Source organism: Cornus florida, unplaced genomic scaffold (assembly GCF_030987335.1).
Source record: "Cornus florida cultivar Cherokee Brave unplaced genomic scaffold, ASM3098733v1 CherokeeBrave_3.0.0_Hap2_Chr11, whole genome shotgun sequence".
NCBI lineage: Eukaryota > Viridiplantae > Streptophyta > Magnoliopsida > Cornales > Cornaceae > Cornus > Cornus florida.
Genome location: NW_026775581.1, coordinates 103,485,264 through 103,506,249, shown reverse-complemented (window position 1 = coordinate 103,506,249; position 20,986 = coordinate 103,485,264). Strand labels below are relative to the sequence as shown.

Genomic DNA, 20,986 nt, shown 5'->3' with positions numbered 1-20,986 from the left:
TCGATCGATCCAACCCAACCTTCGATCGATCCAACTTTTGTGATTGATCTCATTTCTTTTTCTAATTAATCGAATTTCACAGATCTCATATACACACTTCATTCATCTTATCTTATGTTCATACTACCTTATATTTGCCCAATACCTGTGATGTTCCACATTGGATGCATTTCATACTTACATTGTTAAGCATGTTTCATATTCTGCCACTTACATAGAATCATGCGATATTTTGTTTTGTCTATCTTATTTGATATACATGTTTCTATATTGTGCTTTATATTCTATATATGCTGGCACTAACTCTTGAATTTCTATTTGCAGACTATGGCTCGCGTCAAAACTGTAGCGCGTAAACACCATTATGGCACCAGACGTAGACTTGACGACGGGGCTGGTCCATCTCATGTCCGGGATCCTAGTCCTGAGCACACACAGAGGAAAGTCCGACAGCGGACTGAGGAGATTGCGCAGCCCTTTCATACAGAGGAGCCATTACACCCTACTCTACCCCAATCGCCAGCTCGTCCAGCATTCACTCCATCACCATCTCCACCGCATAGAGGCGCTGAGCAGCCAGCTCAGCCGGTTCCACCTGTTCAGCCAGCTCATCTACAGCATGATAGGCTCGCGCCTAGATATGCACACATGACTATCGAGCACGAGCCAGCATTCGACACCGCATTCTTCTCCAGATCAGTGCTGACTCGATCTGCCTATCAGGACATCATTCAGTGGGGCCTCTCAGCTATTCTTGCCCTAGTCATAGAGCCGATCTACCCGCGACTGGTACGGATGTTCTACCAGAACCTCCGACCATCGCCGCGCACTACAACCGAGCTCATCACCTCTATCGATGGCCATGAGGTCACCATTACAGTGGATACTCTGGCCCGTTTGACTCGCTGTCCACATCGGTGCCCGCTAGAGCTTCAGGAGACATATCCCAGGCTCCACAGGCCTTCTTATGCTGATATGGCGATTTTTCTCACAAGTCACCATGCCGGTGGCGAAACCTTCGCCACTCGGACATTCTTGCCAGATGACCTGTGGTTTACAGATTCGGTGCTCTACCGAAACACATACATGGCAGGACACAATATTCAGAGGCGGGACGACTATCTAGCAGCCCTATACGCCTTCTATACCGGCCACTGGGTGTCTATTCCTGCGCTTATCTGGAGCGTGATGAGGAAGCTCTACGATGAATACGTCAGCAAGGAAGTGCCCGGAAGGGCCAAGTCTTTTCCATTCAGCCACCTCATCACCCAGATTCTCATTGATCAGCGCTATCCCATCCACCCGCAGGAGGACCTCGAGCGAGGTTCCTATCACTTCCGCAAGAAGGACTGGGACAAGAGCTACAGAGCTATTATCATTTGCCTGCAGATCCATGCCGTACTGGCGGCTGTAGAGCTGGAGTTAGAGGAGGAGGCGGCAGCACAGGTAGCCCCTGCACCAGCAGAGCCAGCACCAGCAGCGGACGATGCACCAGTCGATCCAGCTGCAGAGCATGATGACATTGATATAGACATTGACTTGGAGCACTCAGCGGATGACGTAGCTCAGCATTCTCCAGCCGGGTCACCTATCCACGAGCAGGAGCAGACCCAGGAGCTGTCTTCTGACTCATCCATACCAGAGTTGACCCCCGGCTTCGGAGTGCGTCTGCAGATGTTTGAGGACGCTGTTGTTACCATCAAAGCTGACCTCACGGCCCACAGAGCGGAGTTCGCTACCTTCCACATAGATGTCACAGCTATGTTCAGAGATCTATCCCGAGACATCCGTGGCGCCAGACCTGCCCGTCCTACCTCGTCTTCCTGAGTTCCCAGTCTTTTCTATCTTTTGATCCCTTTCTCCTTTTGATACTTTATTATTGTCACTATATTATTTTACAGCCGGTCTGTTGTTTCTATTAAAAATATAAAAAAAAAAAATGAGAAAGAAAGAAAAAAATGACCAGTTGACGTTCGTAGCCTTTCCAACTCGAGCTATTAAGCCCTAGGAATGTCTCTACATTTAGCACCCTAAAGCCGTCTGGTTTGGGAGTTGTTGGCCTAACGCTTGCTACAAGGGTTGGTTAGAAAGCTTAAGGGACTTAAACATTGCACGGTCATTCAAAAAAATAAACTAGTAATAACTATGGTTCGTTGGAGTTCGTAGCCTTTCCAACTTGAGCTATTAAGCTCTATGGAGTGTCTCTACACTTAGCACCCTAAAGCCATCTGGTTTGGGAGTTGTTGGCCTAACGCTTGCTACATAAGTTGGTTAGAAAGCTTAAGGGACTTCAGCATTGCACAACCATTCTATGTTTCGCTTATGAGTTGCAATAAATTGTCAACAAGCAACAAAAGTAGTCTTGTAAGTAAAATCATGCCTTAGGGACCTCATTTAAAGAGGAATTCAATGATTTGAAAACTTGTGCTTGGAAATTGGAAAAGAAAGTAAAAGCCGCATGTTGAGAATCCAATCCACTTTCACTGAAGTTAGAGTTGATTTCCATTTAAGAGATGACAATTGAGTTATTTATATGGACTATGATGTTGATGCATGCATGTTGAAATGTGTTTAGTATCAATGCTTCATATATGCAAGGTAGTCTTCCCAATGACCCCATCTCTAGCTCTTTTTCTGTTTCAAGTTATTTTTGAGCTATATATATATCTCATTTTACCATGAATGATATTTTTGTAGTAGCATGCCCATGGTTGTCTTTTCATTAAGTTTTTCATTCTAGTTTTGCTAAGGGACTAGCAAAATGTAAGCTTGGGGGTGTGATAAGCGCTGAATATTGCATATTCAAGCGCCCTTAATTGCATTATTTAAGTTCATTGTTTGCTTATTTTATGTAGATTATCCCCATTTGTGTGTTTGTATATATTTTCAGGTCCTTTTGCCAAAAAGGAGTACAAATAAGACTTTGTGGATTTTAGACCATCAAAAGGCACAAGGCTGAATTTCTGGCAGCAGTGGAGTCAGGCCTTTGGTCGCCATTTCAACCTAGCAAACTCAAGAACTGGACTTCTCTCATAACATAAAAGATTTAGAGCTATGAATTAGCTTTCTAAATCTTCAAACAGTTTGTCATTCGGAGATCGGAGCAGAGAGTTATGGCCTTTTTACCAGAGGTGCGCAGAACTGCCTGGCAGCAATGAAATTCTGCCTTGATCTTTATTTTCAACCAACCATCCTTGAGATTTGGATCTCCACCAAAACATGAAGTTTTTAGATCTCTAAATCAGCTTTCTAAATCTTCAAACGGTTCATCATTCGGAGTTTGGAGCACAAAGTTATGGCCATTTTACCAAAGTAGGTCCCGGCAACGGCGCCAAAAATTGATCGGTTGGTCAATCATACATCAACCTTCGCAATAGCACGAATCATTGTAAAATAGGGCTATTGGTCGGGTAAGTCGAACCACAGGGACTACGCTAGTCTAATACAACCAAAGAGTCTAGATTACTTTTAGAATGATGAGGGGGTATATAGAGTTTTGTTGGTTTGTCACTTAGTCACTAGAATTGAAATGTGCTTAAAGAAATAAATGTAAGGAATTTAAGATGAAGAAGTCTAGAAAAGGAGGCTAGGGAATTGAATCCACCTCCATCCCTATACACATGCTAGGTTAAGATTAATTTAAGGGGAAAACAACATATATGATAGTCATGATACATAACAATACTAGGTTGCTATAATATCCTTAAGAAGTTCATTTAATTAGAAAGGCAAGAATAAACCATCAAAGGTTCACATGATCAACTACCTAAACTAAAATGTAGCTTAGAACATGCTTACTAAGCCAAGGATTATCAAGCCCTAATTTAAATGGTGAATGCACATAAAGCTAAGAATCAAGTATAGCCCATCAAAGGGAAACCCTAAGCCATGAACTATCTAGGTTCTCCAACTCCATGCCATTAAAACCATTCCATGATCTAACTTCCATTGTCACCATGGAAGTGCAAGCAATATGATTAAGAAAGGCAACCATCCAAGACAAGATGAGTAACTCACAATAATCATTTAAAACATTCAACATTCATTACAACAAAAGTGAGGCTCTTGACCATGGAAAGACTATCAAAAATACATTGTAATCCCCAAAAATAAACTATACTAACACATGCTTACAAGGGAGGGGTTTCATCACCTCCCTAGATGAGGTTTAGTTACCCATTGGTGAGCTAGAAGAAGGAAGAAGCATCATCCTCATCTCCAATTTTCGAGCTCCTACTGTAGCACTCAAGAACACCCTCTCCTTGCTCTCTTCTCTCTCCTTTCTCTTGCTCAAGATAAAGCTTAATGTAAATGTGTGGCTCTCCCCTCTTTATCTAGATAAGAAATCCACCCAAAAAGCCCTCTCTCTCCTCCAAGAAACATCCCCAACCAACTCATAAAGGAGGGCTTCCAAAGTAGGTAAAATCTGAGCACAAGTGGGCTGAGTCGTGTAGAATTCTGCCCTAATTTCGAGTGCTCGAAATAGGGCCTCGAGCACTCTAAAATTGGGCAGAATGCCCTATGCTTGGTTTGCTCCGCCGGGACCTACTTTGGTAAAATGGCCATAACTTTGCGTTCCAAACTCCGAATGATGAACCGTTTGAAGATTTAGAAAGCTGATTTAGAGATCTAAAAACTTCATGTTTTGGTGGAGATCCAAATCTCAAGGATGGTTGGTTGAAAATAAAGATCAAGGCAGAATTTCATTGCTGCCAGGCAGTTCTGCGCACCTCTGGTAAAAAGGCCATAACTCTCTGCTCCGATCTCCGAATGACAAACTGTTTGAAGATTTAGAAAGCTAATTCATAGGTCTAAATCTTTTATGTTATGAGAGAAGTCCAGTTCTTGAGTTTGCTAGGTTGAAATGGCGACCAAAGGCCTGACTCCACTGCTGCCAGAAATTCAGCCTTGTGCCTTTTGATGGTCTAAAATCCACAAAGTCTTATTTGTACTCCTTTTTGGCAAAAGGACCTGAAAATATATACAAACACACAAATGGGGATAATCTACATAAAATAAGCAAACAATGAACTTAAATAATGCAATTAAGGGCGCTTGAATATGCAATATTCAGCGCTTATCATCTGTCGACTTTGATATTTTTGTACCTGTACTTTATCCGTTTTATATATATCTATTTTTGCTATGGATATCATATGATTGTATTCTCATATCTGTATGTTTGACTCCATCAGGTGCATCACAGTGACTTCAGTGAGAGAATGCTACCCAATTTTCAGGACCACCCTTATACTTCTCTCATTTCGTTATCTGTTTATCCCATTTACACTTGCATGTTCACTGTGCGCTGATTATCCCATTTTGTTATCTGATAAGTTTATCCAAGTGCCAATTTTCAGGACCACAGTTCATCCCAAGTTTGGGGGGGGCATGCCACCCACTTCAGATACTTCAGTCCCGATCATTCTTGCTTAGTTGCACTGGTATACTCTTTCCTTTGTTCTCTTGCACATTGAGGACATTGTGCCATTTAAGTTTGGGGGGAATGGTTCTCTACAGTGATAGTTTTAAATTCAAATTTTTAGCATGACTCGTGTATTTGAGGGATATTTCTATGATTGGTCCATACCTAGCTATGATTTTGATCTTTTGAGGACTATATTGCTTAAAATTTAAAAATTGTTTGACTTGAGAGTCCAATACTCCTTGTATGCCTTATGAATGCCATTTAGGAGTAAATTTTTCGAAGGATTAATATCTTGCTTGCACTTGTGGTCCACATCATCCTGATTTTGTGAATGTTTTGAGATTCATTCTAGGATTCTACACTAGCACAGGCGCACACTAACATTCATTTGTAGGGTATATGCTTTGTTGATTATTGAATTGGTTATATCCCAATTGGGCTAGTAGTGCATTGAAAGCTTTCATTCTTGATAAAGGTGGATAACAACCCTTTTTCACTAAGTAACCGGGATTCTAGCCTCATCAAGCACTGAACTTCTCGCGCTGAAAGGTGGAGGGCCCAAACTCTAGGTTAATAATTGAACTTGTTTAAAAATATATATATATAAAATAAAATAAAAAAAGAGCAAAAGCAAAAGCAATAAAAAGTGAGGACTTCTCCCAAAAGGTGAGAAGTGGGAAATGATTAGATGGTTGTTGTCTTGATTTGTAGTCTAGTTGATTTGAGCTTGTAAGTCCGTAGGGGTGTCTTAACACCTAATGCCCTAAAACCGTCTGGTTTGGAAGTCATTGACCTAATGCTCAATCTCATGAATCACTAGAAAGCTTAAGAGATCAAATAAATAAATAAATAAATAATTGAGTGAAAAGAATAAGCGCACCTAGAACAATGAAACTTTAATAAAAGGTCCACTTTTTGTTTTGATGATCGATACTAGATTTGTGTGCTAGTTTGAGGGTAAGGATGTGATTAATTCTTTAGTTGGCTAAGATAACAACACATTGATGCTGGTCCACTCAAAAGAATTGTAGAGTTGTTTTGATTTGCATGATCATTTTCTTGATGTGTGGAGGACCATACTTGCTTGCTTGGTGTTGAAATTTTGGGAAATCGCTTAGAAATGTTTGAAACATTACATACTTGAGGTAGTTTTCTCCCAATACTTGTTTGCAATATTAGTGCCTCTTTTGAAAGAATGAGCTTAATGTTTGTGGGTACCATTTCTGGAAACCCTCACGAGACTTCACTCGTCCATTAGGGGTAACTTAGGGGTTTAAAAGGCTTGTTACATATGCTAAATGCAATCGTGTTCCATACGAAAGTGGCGTTATCCATTTATTGTTTTCTAGTTTATAGTTGTATAGTTGTTCATTTCATTCCTTTACTTTCTAGTTCATTATTAGGGACTAGCAATATTTAAGTTTGGGGGTGTGATGAGCACTGAAAAGTGCGTATTTAAACCCCTTAGGCTTAGGCATTCTAGTACCTTTATCTATCTTACTTTGCTGTTTTAGATTAATTTTGTATTATTTTCATTTTCAGGCACTTATCCCGAAAATAAGCTAACTCAGCCAAATAAGAGTTTAATTGAAGCAATTCTGAGATTAAACAAAGAAATGAGCAAAGTGGAGGAAGAAAAAAGCAAAGTAGCAAGTTCGATCGATCCAAGTCCAAGGTTCGATCGATCGAACATTGATCGATCTCAGCACTTCAAGATAGATCTAAGCCTTGACTCAGAAGCACTTAAGTCCAAAAGTTCGATCGATCCAACATCATTCTTCGATCGATTGAACACCTTTGTCCTTATCCAAATGATTGATCTTATCCATAGCTGTCCACCCACTAACCACTTTTGTCCTTTTCCTAAAAATATCTCCCAAAATATCTCAGATTTGTCTTTTCCCAAAAAGCTCAGCCAGTTGGATTAATCTCAGCCAGTTCGATCGATCCAAGTCCAAGGTTCGATCGATCGAACTTCCTCCAAGTGCAAAAAGTTAAAATTCCAGCTCATTGAAAGTTGTCCTTTATCCAATCATTGGAGAATATTGTGTGCACGACCCTAACTCATTTGGGGAGTGATTTTAACCTACCTATATAAGGATAAGGATTGCTTTTTAGTGGGGGGATATATAAACACACATAGGAGATAGAGACCAAGACTTGAATATTTTTTAGATACCATCTCTAAGGAAGCTTGGAGAAAGAGGCTAGAGACACCATTGGAGATCTTCATCAACAAGGAGCAAACCTCTTCCATGGAGTTAGCCTATGAGGGTTGGAGCATCCTCACCATGAGTGGCTAGACATCCTCTTAGGGCTAGAGTTAGCCCCAAGCATGCTTTCTATATCTTAATCTTGTGTATTATTGAGGGATTAGTGTTGTAATTAATGTTTTGACACTTTGATATATATAGATCTTGTTTAATCAATGATTTGTATGGTTTAATGCTTCCAATTGATCATTTCATTCTATTCATATGTCTATGTGTGCTAGAATTGATGTTCATGTTCTTGTCTCTAGATTTTGTATTGTTGATGCATGTCTATGTGTATTGATGCCATGGATTTAGAGATTGTCAAAGCATAGTACTTAAAGGAATGCTATTGTGATTCTCTTGATGGTTCATACTTATTCCTTAATGGATTGTGCCTCTTCCCTATTTTACTTTCATACTAGTAGTTTAGATGTAGTGTAGTTGTAGTGTAAGTGTTAAATGGGAGGACAATCCATGCTTATTGTTTGGTATTCCAAACTTTTGAATACAAGTAGCATATGTCTCTAATCTTGTGTTGTATTTGGATTGTGAGCCTAATGAAAGAATTAATGACTTGTTTTGATTTATTGTGCCTTTCACAGATTGTTTAGACAATATATGCTTCATTACTTAGATATATTGTGCTTTTCACAGGATGTTTAGACAATACATGCTTAACTAGTCATCCTTGCTTATTGAATCAACCAAATACACACACACCAATATTGCAACACCTAATTGCCCTCATTAATCACTTGTCAATAATATAGAAATGCATTACTTGGTGGTGATCTCTAAACCCTAAGACTCTTCTCTCTCTTACTTACTCTCCATTGCATTCAATTACTTAGTTTAATTTAGTTGTTCTCTAATCTAATCAACCAACCAACCAAATGTTTGATCACTCGACCTACTAGCCCTAATTATGATTCCACAATCAACTCTGACATTGCTCAATCCCCACAATCCCTTGGGATGATCCCTACTCACTCTTGCTACGTTAGTAGTAGTGTTGATAGTGGTTTTTATAAATTTAAACTTGACCCAAAAAGCTTTTCTTGAACCGCACATTCATTACATCAATTTTGGCGTACAAGGAACGGCCATAATCGTCACACTACTAGCCTCTCGTTAATAATTAATGTACGTGATTAATGGCCTTTTGTTAATAATTAATTTACAAGATAGATGAAATCTCGTTATTAATTAATTTACAAAACTAATAGCCTCTTGTTAATAATTAATTTACAAGATCGACGACATCTCGTTAATAATTAATTAATGTGGTACATGGCCTCTCGTTAATAATTAATGTACGATACATTTGGCCTCTCGTCAATACATCTATATATTTTATTTACAAGGTCTAAAGCCCCCGTAGATAGCTATATATGTGATTGGGTAGCAAGGTGCATTTATTATATATATATATATATATATATAATAAATGCACCTTGCTACCCAATCATTCACATATATAACCTGATCACAGTTTCAACTAAACAATAATATAGAATACTAAAAATTTGCACTTAATGCCAATACCAAAAACAATCTATATTTAAATTCACCATTAAACATATCAAAAGTGTAAGACATTAATTTACAATTCATCATTAATTGTTCAATGTGTCAAAATTAAAAAGAAAATTCAATATTTCCTAAAAATTGATATCAATCTTCACATTGTTCATTAATTCTTGGCCCAAGTTGACTTCCGATTTTTTACACTTCCTCCACCCCGTTGTCCATTGTACAAAATTCAAGCACGTACCTGCATCATACAAGTCTTAATTTTAGTATGATAATAACGTATATAAAGTCATGAACTGCTAGTAGAGAATACATACGAAGGATTATAGTAGAACTAAAGAGAGGTAGGGCAGAAGTGCAAAACGACTGCTATTGTGTCCCCGATATATCCCAAGTACATATACACAATAAAATGCTAGTTTTTTTATTTCATACTCTCTAAAATATTTACCAAGGTGTGAATATCAAAACTGGAGTCCCACACTTTGAGAAGCCAACAATAAAAAAACCCCAAAAAGAAACATACAATCCACATGCCCATGCTTTACCAAGGACTCAACTCCGTCATGCAATCCTCCAACTCTAGATAGAACAAAAAGGTTAAAAAAGGGCAAACACCCCACAAGTGCAAGTTCTACTTCTACAACTTGATTACCAAGAATGTCAACTGCCAATAAAGGTTTAGACATAGAATGTAAGAAACATAAATGTTATGCTGTTTTAAATCTCTAAGGCACGTTGATAGTTTGACATCAAAGAAAAATAACAACTTCAACATGGAACAAATATAGTTAATAGTTGTAAAACAACCATAAAGCTAAACTCATGCTAATAATTAGTTCAATAGGACATATTGGAGAACTTATTAGAATCATACCAACAAGTGAAATTTCTGTATAACATACAATTTAACAAAAAAAAAAAAGACAGAAAAATTTAATCAATGATTTGCTATCCTTTTTGTTCTTGTTCTTCCCTTTATTGAAATTATATCAATGGCATTATCTTTATCGCTTTGTAATTTTCTTTAATAATGCACTTAATTATTAGATCCAATCATCCAAATAAAACAGATCAGAAGTTTAAAATAAAGGGGGAAACATAAATAATACCAATATGCAAGCAGTGAAGAAAAATATTATGAAAACGAATGAGTATTACAAAGTTGCACTTTAGAACTATTTTGTTATATCAGTTGTATGTTATTAAACAAATTCAATACCTTTGTTCTGATGGGTTTGCAGATTGCCTATTTTTTTATTGTGAATGATTATCATATCGCTCAATAACCACTCAAAAGTGGGATAGGCAATCGGTTATCTATGTTCACCATATAGAGTGCACGGAAATAAAAATTATACGATATGCATATAGGATGAGATTAACTCAGATTCGGCAACAAATAAGCTTAGAATGGTGCAGGTTTAAGATCATCCACTTCATACCAAATATTAAGCTAGCCTAATGTCACGCCCCGCCTATGGAGGTTGTGCCATGCAGGCGACACGCAGACATTGAGGAGGACGCTGCATGACAACTACATGGCGAGTGGAGTTTCTAGAGTCTTACGGAGTTGTCTAGAGTTGTGTGGAAAATTCTAGATATGTGTAATACATTATAGAGTTCTCCAGAATTGTGTGGAGTAGTATGAGAGTTCTGGAATATTGTAAATACTTGTGGATAAGTATGAAAGTGTGAAGAAGGTGGGAGAAGATTCTAGAGAATCGATCTCCACCGTTGGTTAGAATGCATCATAGCCATCCATTAGGGATGGGGATGCCTATAAATAGGAGTAAGACTTCATTTTGTAGCCAACAAGTCCTAAAGTGAGTCCTGAGAGTCTTGCAGAGAGTTTGAGTGCTAGCCTTGTACAAAGCATTCTTTAAAGTAATAGAAGTGTTCTTTCCTTGCCAATTTAAGTGTCTTAGTGTGTGTGAGTGTGCAAGCCAAGTGAGGAGAGAGCGAAAGCCACTACAACACTAGTAAGCGCACGAGGGGAGTGTGTTGGCTAAGGTGTGCACGGGAGTTAGGCTGACCAAGTACTTGCAAGAGTAGAAGCAACGTCTTGGTGCCGCACGGGAGTAGCTAGAGTGGTACTGAAACTCTAAGCCCGTGACACTAAGCCCCATGTTACCAGCCAAAAGTGAAACCTGATACCATGTGGGGGCAGTAATTTTCTATTAATCTAAGTGGAGCATATGTACAAGAAACACAAGTCCTCTGGGCTTTTCGAAACTCACATCACACAATTGGATTGGATGATCCAATGCATATACAAATTCTGAAAGCAGAATGATAAAAAGTTAAAAGACTAAAGTGAACATTTATGCACTCACCAAATTAGGTTCCATGCATACATTATTAGGATTTCTAATTTTTACATGTTTTGATCTGATATGATTCCCTAAATTTTTAAATTTGCATAAAAGTGTACGTTTCTAGAAACTTCCGATTCTAAAATTTTCTAAATTTAAAATTACAGCAGATTTCAATTAATCGAGGGCCACTGGAGTTGCCTCAATTGATCGACCAGCTCTTCAATTGATCGAGCCCTGGAAAAATTCAGTTTCCGTTTTGAATTAAAACACAACAAACCCCACTCTGTATATATTTTAACTTTGCATATAAAAGTACCAAGTTAAGGCAAAATATAAACAACTCATATACATATAGAGAAAGTTTTATTCTGAGTTTTAGAATTATATTTTTATATTGCATTCACCATACTCAGTATGGGAATATTGGTACTGATCTCTTTGAAGATTTTAAATAGTATGTAATCAAACTCTGGCAAATCACTCACCATCTTTATGCAATGATGATGAAAATAACAGAATAAAACATGCTATCCTATATGCTCTCAATATGCTTTGGTTGCTTGTATGTATAAGTTTTGAAATCCTATGGCTGTTTAAATTTTTTTAGGGCTGAGTAAAGTAGGCCTTTATTGTTAGAAACCAAATTGGAAAGTGCAGCCTGCTAGGTTGGATTGATCCATTGACATGGTCAATCGATTGAATTGAAACGAAAACGTCTATAGGTTCCATTGATTGAACTCCTGTTTACCCTTGTTAAATCCTTGGATAGAAGGAACACCTAACTAACTCAACCAACTTTCAAAAGCATAGACAATTTAAAATTATGATTGGCCCTAAAATTTGGCAATTGGATACATGTTGGTGCATTGTAAACATTTGGAGTGTAATGGTCATTTGACCATTGGAGGAATTGGAGCTTGGAAGAATTGGAGCTTGAACTCCGGGAGGGATTTGACCTAGAGGAGGTTGTTGGATCATATTGGGGTCTAGATAACCAAGATTCACATTGTGGTATTTCATTGGAGTGATGTGATGATCAAGATTGGAATGAGAGGAATGCTAAGAAACTTTCTACCTCGCATACACAACAACAACTAACAATAACTTCACAACAATCAACAACAAATAACAATCAGCCACAACCTCCACATACGATGTTCCTATACTCCCATGTTATATCAATGCAATAAAGTAATGGCCACGACAAAGACCCATGCTTTCAACATTAAAGTAATGGCCACGATAAGAGCCTATTGTCACGAAGTGATTCCTAAGACGCTTGGAGGATGGAAGATACGCATGTTGGTTGGCAAAGAGCAGAGTTTGACTAGGAATGGTTCCAGGGAAGGAGCGTGCAGGAGCACAGGATGGTACCTCTTCAGAGTTCAGGCAGGTCGACTCGGTTCAGTTCGAGGTGCTTGTCGCTGGTCGTGGACTTGACTATGAAGAAGGGAGTTGGCCATCCCTGCACAAACTGGTCGGGAGCTGGAGCCGTTCCCCTGACGAGGCCATGGCAGGCCGAAACCAGTCAGCACGTATCCTTAGGAGGGCAGGTCGTGGTGGCTGACCAGGGCGCTTGCGCGAACTGAAGCAACGCCTTGGTGCCGCACGGGCCGTGTCGCTGCGCTAAATCTCTAGGCCCGTGACAAATGGTATCAGAGCAGGACTTGGGGTAAAGCACGGTGGGGTAAAGCACCACCGTGTCGCTGCGCTAAATCTCTAGGCCCGTGACAAATGGTATCAAATCAGGACTTGGGGTAAAGCACGGTGGGGTGCCCCCTTGTCGGTCTGGGAGAGGTCAGAGAATAAAGACGGTGCATTGAAGTTGCGTCGATGAGGAGGAATCAATGCAGTTGGGGGGGAGAGCCTCCATCTCCCCAGGAAGAGGCGTCCGTTGAAGTTGCGCATTGTAGGGCCGGAGGGCCGCGCGCACCAAAGTTCGTGCTTAGTCCTTGGGTGATGCAAACCATGGTGAAGGGCGAGCATCAAGTCGGCAGGAGGCCATTGCTTGCTCGGGATGTCGCGGAGGCGGCATGACGGAGAAGAGTCACGTCCTTGAGGAGTGGACGTCCCTTGGTCCGAGGCCTATCATTGGGCGAGTGCAGTGCAGGGAGCTGCACAAGGAAGCGATGGTGGGAAGGCGAGCATACTGCATGGAGGCAGACTTTGGAAGGGAGTGGACGCAATAGTGAAGCGCCGCACTGCGACGAGGACGTCGCAGGATTTGGGTGGGGGAGAATGTCACGAAGTGATTCCTAAGACGCTTGGAGGATGGAAGACACGCATGTTGGTTGGCAAAGAGCAGAGTTTGACTGGGAATGGTTCCAGGGAAGGGGCGTGCAGGAGTACAGGATGGTACCTCTTCAGAGTTCAGGCAGGTCGACTCGGTTCAGTTCAAGGTGCTTGTCGCTGGTCGTGGACTTGACTATGAAGAAGGGAGTTGGCCATCCCTGCACAAACTGGTCGGGAGCTGGAGCCGTTCCCCTGACGAGGCCATGGCAGGCCAAAACCAGTCAGCATGTATCCTTGGGAGGGCAGGTCGTGATGGCTGACCAGGGCGCTTGCGAGCTGAAGCAACGCCTTGGTGCCGCACGGGCCGTGCCGCTGCGCCAAATCTCTAGGCCCGTGACACTATGCTCGGCAAAAGATGGAAATCTAATTTTTACGCATATAATATTATTTTTCAACATAGGTCTTACAAGTTATAGCAATGTGACTTTAATATATCATTGATCAAGATCACTTTGGCCATTAATTTTATCTGACTTCACATAGAGATAATTGATAAATGAACTTCATTAGCTAGTAGAATTCAGAACATACCTGCCAGAGATGAAGATTGAGAACCAGAACTATGCTTCTAATCTTACTTCAAAAGTAATGGTTTTGTTCTGCTCCTACTCAGCTGGTTAAAATCTTGTCTGGATGCCCCGCATTCTCTTGAGCCCAATCGGCAAACCTTCGTGCTCCTTTTATATACATTGGATCAACTCTATAAAATTAAAGCTTTAACTTTTAATTAAACATAAAATTAGTGTAAAAGATTTAACTTTTATAAACACATTCTACTACATATAATAACCTGTAAGAGACATGCATCCATTCTTTATCCATCCCTATTTTCCTAATTATTCAATAGGAACCTGTCACAAAAAGCAAATTATGAAATATATGATGATTCCACGGTGTGTATATATATATATACATATATGAACAATAAACACAATTCAATTAATTTATGTCATCACATAAACTTCATTCGAGCAAAAATTAACCCGTAGAAACAAATATTAACTGAAGAAGCTATCAAAATTAATTACAATTAAATAAAATTGAAATGTAGGATAAGAAATGAAGAGAATTGACATTTGTTTCCTCAAAAAAAAAGTATTTTTGCTTAATTGGAAAACAAAGAAGTAAACAATCTTGCTTTGCCTCTACTGACGCAGGAAAACTTGTTAGCAACCTTACCTTGACTTCTGAAGTGGGATTCAGCAATTGATGATGTTCCTCTTTCACTTCCTTGTATCATTCAATTAGAGATTTCATGCTGATACAAAGTAGAATCAAACGATTATCTCTATTCTCCGCGTCTATGCATGTGCGAGTGGAAATGTAACAATACTTTTATATGATAAGACCATGATATTTAGGAAAGCAAAATAAATGTCAAAATCTATTAATTAGAAGCCTTCGATTCTATATGTTATTATTATTTTGTTTTCTCATCTAAATTTTGAGCTGCATCTTTCTTCCTTGTTGGGCAATTTTGAACATCATGGAAATAGGATACAATTAATCATCCCCTATACAATTAATGGTCTACTTGGTTCCTTTTACTTTTCTGGGTTTGGGGATTTCATGAGATCAGTTTTTGTATTTGTAATTTGTCTGGTTCAATTGATCTAATAATGAAAAAAAATCTCTACTTGCATCTCAAAAAAAAATAAAAAAATAAAATTGCAAAGGAAGAAAGAGAAAAAGAAAAAAATATAATAGAAAACTGCATACATCTAGTTCAGTAAATGAACAATAAGTTAAGATTATGAGAAATTAAATTCTGGTAACAAGTAAATACAGAAGGAGGAATGCATATAGATGCAACACCCAAACTGAATAGATAAAAATATGAAATTAAAAGAACTTACCAGCATAAAATCTTCCAGTCAGATTCTTAAGGGCGTTCGCAGCATGTTCTTCCTCTATAAACTGAAAATAAACATTACCTATTTTTCATGAAAGCAGAAGTGATATTATACAACAAATCAAACAAGAAGCACAAAGAAATTTTTGAACACCACCAAGCAAGCTGGGAGTGGGTACATAAAGGGGAGGTTTGGGGCTGATGTACTATTCTTCAAAATGTCACATGAGGTCTACAATTATGGGTAAAAGTGGCAAGAAACCACACATTTTTTTACTGTTTTGTTGTGATTAAAAGTTGAACAACTTTTCAAATTGTAAAAAGAAATTCAATATTGTTGTGATTAAAAGTTTAACAACTATAGCAAGAAATTCAAATTGTAAAAAAAAAAAATCATAAGAAACTAAAACACTACATAGTAGAAGCTAATACAGAAACATTCCTGTCAAAAAATAAAAAAAAAATTAAAGAACATTCAAAACAAAAAAAGGTGGTTAATTCGATGATTGAATTGAAAACTATCCCATTCTATTTATTTTCCTGGAACTGTAACTAATTTAATACCATACCATCAATCCATATCGATATATATATATATATCACATGCATTGTTGCATAGTAGGTAAATACAAAAACAGAGGAACCTAATTCTTAAAAGGGATGATGTTGATGCCGTGGAGATACATACAAATGGAAGATAGCCTTAGAGCTAGCTCTCAACAATTTTATAATTTCCACATGTCGTGCGTAGGGAGTCATTTCGTTTTATTCTTGTTAGCATTTGAGCCAGAGCATCTATTGTCTAAAATGGAGTTCTCATTCAAACTGCAACCAGTGGCATATGCCATAGTTATAAAGTGCAATGTCATCAAATTTTGAAAGTCCACTCATCATCTTGTGCATGCAATGTAATAAAATCATCTCGGTTGCTCTGAAAAACTAATAACTTACTAATGCTTTGTACAACGAAATGTTGAAATCCTTTCTTCCGTAATTTGCCCAAAAAATAAGACAGAAAAGAGTAAAAGGTCATATAGAACTTATGATTGTCTGCTTGGATTTCTGAACTCATTCATGTTTATTCTTAGGCAGACTGCATTGTTCGAAAAACTATGGAATTCTTTGGGAGATTCAGTTGGATATCTCAGACTTGTAGCAGCATGGAAACCGTCCCTGCCATTTAAATAAGCAGATAATTGATTTGTTTTGGGGACATAAAACTAATCTTTGACTAGTACAGTTTAGTTTCCATGATGTTGGGGATTCAACTAAATCATACATGAACAGTCTATTATGGAACCCAATCTACACTGCTTCAATTTATGGCAGGTGCGCACCAGTAATTAAAAAATCCACTATAAATACTTTATATTTTAACTACTACTTTTCTGAGAAGTTGTATATATGATATAACCCGCAAACCAAAGTTGGATGGTCGCCCCATGAGTGGAGACATTGGACGAGGTGCCACAAGGGAAGCAACTGCATTTGCCGTTCGCTTGGCTGTTGCTAAAGACAGACCTCGAGGTATGTACGTTTATATAATGAATATGGTTTTAAGTTCATATATTACCCTTGGTTCACATCAACTTTTTCCATATTGTAGGTTTTCTTCAGTTGGCGGGTGGTACTAATGTTCACATGATAAACGGGTTGAAGAAAGAGGGACTTTTTCAGAACACAGCCATAGCTAGTATATATCTTGCATCATTTTTTGTACTTTTTTTTTCCTCCCTTTTATCTTATCACATTTTAGCATTCTTCGTTGTATCTTTATTTCTTTTGGTTTCTAACTTTTATTTTTATTTATTTATTTTTTATTAGTAGATGAAATATTTCCTGTGAATTCAATTAGTCCAAAGGATGTTTTAATTGGCGGGGTTGCTTATGGTGGCTATGCACGGAAGGTTAATCTTATTTTCAATGATTATGGGCACTTACAAAAATACACTTCTAATTGCGAGTACATTTATCTTTTCTTTAAAAGACTTAATAAATTGTTCACTACTGAAATTATATACAGTAATCTTCTATTTGCACTAGAACCGTATCAATTTGTTCTATTCCCAGATTGTTGGAAGGGTTTTAAATTCCATGGAATCCCGGCATGGACATGCTTGTATTGAGGAATATCCAGAGCATCTTTTTACGGCACTGAAGGAAGCCCTTGCTTTGGTTGGTACTGTCAATTGCTACAGGAAGGGTTCTATGGACTGCCTCTTTTAGCTGGATATGTTCAATTATATACAAAATGAGTTGGGCAGAGGTACTCATGAAAATCCAAGTTGTTTGCTTTTATAATTAAACTCCCTCAATCCACATATTTTCACATCTCTTCTTACAGTTGAGCACTTCATTTATCATTTAACTATATCAAGGTATACTGGCACTTATTTTTTCCTTTTCTTTTACTTATAGGTTTAATTTTTAGGGAACTTTTTGACAATTGACAGGCTAAAGCATTGACATCAACAAAAATTGAAATCAGCACACCTTAGATCAAAAATCAAGCAAAACTCCTCTAATTCAGAAACTTAGGCACCTCTCTATTGAAGCACACCTAGACTCCTAGTGGGCCTTTTCTTGGGAAACCAAGGAAATGAAAAACCATATAAACCAGTTAAACTCTTGCAACAGGATTAGGACCGAGGAGTACTTGCAGCCCTAATCTTGATCAATCTTCTTTATCTGTTTTATTTTATCTTAGTAATTTTGGTTGCTTTGACAATTTTTAATTAGAATTGAAAAAGGAATTTTTTTAATAAAGTGATAATTTAAATAATTAATAAGACTTTAGAATTTTCATGGTTTTATGTTTTGTATGTTAATATTAATAGAGGTGAGAGGAGTGAGAGCAGCCTCACCGTAACTTCATTCCATTATATCAATGGTTTACAAATAATAATAATTCTTCACCACTGATGAATTAAAAATTAATGATAAATACAATTCGTCTTTTAGTTTTAGCGTTGGTTTCCTTATGGTGTTAGCAGTGGTTTCCTTATGCATCAGTTTTCCTTTAGCGAAACAGGCTTAACAACTAGTTAAGGGTGGGGTGTTTACGGGCAGAAGAATGATTGGGAAATTCAAGTACCTTGACATCTAGGCTTCCAATTAATTTCCGATTCAAGCAAGGAGGATATATATATATATATATATATATATTACATTAATGCAAAAAAAAAAAAAAAGTGAAACCCAATCAATAATGAAATGGAAAACAAAAAAACCCAAATTCAGTCACAACCAAAGCAAATCCAGTAAATAAAATCGACAATAAACCAGAGAAAAAAATATGCATGTGTTAGCCCTAAAAATTGTTTAAGAAATAGGGATTGAAGAAAACCCTTAAAATGTTTGAGAAAGAGGAATTGCAGATTACCTGAAGAATGAAGGTAAGTCCGGATCCTCGGTTTTAGAGAGTAAAGAGAGGGTTGAACAAATAGCTCTATGTTGGTCAAGGTAGAAATTGGTTGAGATCGCCCAACTCTCCTTTCCCTGTCTAACCAAAACTTCAAGCGGAGATGGAGATAGAAAGGAGAGAGAAATTCAAGCGAGGTAGAGATTTGAGAGAGAAATTCAAGCGGAGATGGGGTAAATTATCCTGCCTCCTCAACAGAAATAATGGAAGAAAGAAGACTAGGGCATTGTGAGAGACTGGGCGGGTGTTGTTGGCAGTTTATGCAACAGTGGTGGAGTAGTGCTCGTGGTAATGATATTAATAGCAGAGTCTGTGTAAATGGTGACACGGAAAGTAGGACTCGCAAATTTTGGCTGACTATTGGATTTTTGCACGTGCGGGAGATGAAAACTGTGTGCGGAATTTTTATTTTATATTTCATATTCACCGGAAGAAAATACTTCCTTAAAAATATATTTAATTAACAAGTGTTTTTTTCGTTGAATCTTCATAAATATATGTAAACATTAACGGGCTCTTTAAACTCCCGTGAAAACAATTTTTTTCAAGGATTTTATTAGCATCCCGTGAAAACATGACTCTTTTTGTGTAAAAAGCAACTTTTACGAGATAAAATAAAAGATTTCATAAATACTATTTCGTAAAAACTCACTTTTCTTTTAGTAATTTACTCAACCATCCACGTCCAGGTCACTATGATCCCTCTCTGGAAAACATGTATGTACCCATCTCGGCTCTACTACCACCCGAACAAAAAAAATTCGGTACACCGGATGATGATCAGCTCATAAGCCGAATCTATTACATCGAGGCCAATCAGCTCAGCCTCCTTCAATCACTGGCTAGTGCTAGCGGAGACAAAAGGTCTAAGCTTGAGGCTTTCAATGCGTTTGTGTGGAAAGTGGTAGCAGCCAGTACTGAACAAGGTAGCAACAAGAAGTGCAGGATGGGCATTGCGGTGGACGGGAGGACTCGGTTAAGCGAAGGAGACATTGGCGAAAAGGCGGAGATGATGTCTTCTTACTTTGGGAACGTGTTGTCCATCCCTTGTGGGGAAAAGAGGATCGCTGAGCTGGAGGAGATGCCGCTGAGCTGGGTGGCACATGTGGTTCATGAGTGCTTGGAAGTGTTTTTGGAAGTTCATTAGTGCTTGGAGGTTGCTAAGACCAAACAACACTTTTTGGAACTAATAGACTGGGTGGAGGCTCACCGTCCAGAACCAGCTCTAGTGAAGATATATGCTAGAAGCGAGGATGAGGCGCCGACGGTGGTGGTTTCGTCCGGGCAGATCGAGGTTCCCGGTGTCTCAGATGGATTTCGGATGGGGGAAGCCTGTATTCAGGTCATACCATTTCCCGTGGGGAGGGGAGGCCGGGTACGTGATGCCTATGCCAAGTCCAGTTGGGAATGGAGACTGGGTTGTGTACATGCACATGTTGAGAGGTCAGTTGGAGCTGATTAAGATGCAGGGAGCTCATTTGTTCAAGCCCTTGACTAGTGGTTATCTTAATATATAACCAAAGTAGTTTTCATTTTGGTCTTTGACCACATAATAATATTACTGCATATATATATACTATATTTTTTATTTTCAATTTTCATTTAATAGTATTGTTAATTGCGGAGATATATATACACACACACATGGAGTGGGAAGGGATCTATAATGGTTGCTGTCAAGTGGGTCAAAATCACCACCAATTTTTTGGCCCCGTGACGACCCTTGGTCACGTACACCAAGTCTTAGTCTCTTAATGACACACAAAGGTTAATGTAATAGGCACGAGGGACGACACACGTTTACATTGGCTTTAGGCCTCCAACCTCACAAAATAGTACAAGAAACCATATGGTGTCGTCTGCACAAGCTGGCAATGTGTGTCAGAC

General features: G+C 38.5%; 1 long non-coding RNA gene and 1 pseudogene across 2 annotated transcripts; one reads left to right on the top strand and one right to left on the bottom strand.

The window, feature by feature from the left end:
* The window catches only part of LOC132281725 (coniferyl alcohol acyltransferase-like), a 40,149-nt pseudogene extending 19,512 nt beyond the window's left edge, over positions 1-20,637 (top strand).
* LOC132284503 (uncharacterized) lies at positions 9,226-19,409 on the bottom strand. 2 transcript variants are annotated; one of them, XR_009472299.1, is made up of 6 exons: positions 19,061-19,409; positions 15,683-15,760; positions 15,006-15,084; positions 14,617-14,677; positions 14,358-14,526; positions 9,226-9,457 (listed from the first exon to the last, which is right to left on the bottom strand). It is a non-coding gene; the product is annotated as an uncharacterized LOC132284503 (long non-coding RNA). The 2 variants fall into 2 exon arrangements; XR_009472298.1 differs by having other exon boundaries at positions 15,683-15,743; positions 19,061-19,408.
* Positions 20,638-20,986: the final 349 nt, after the last annotated feature.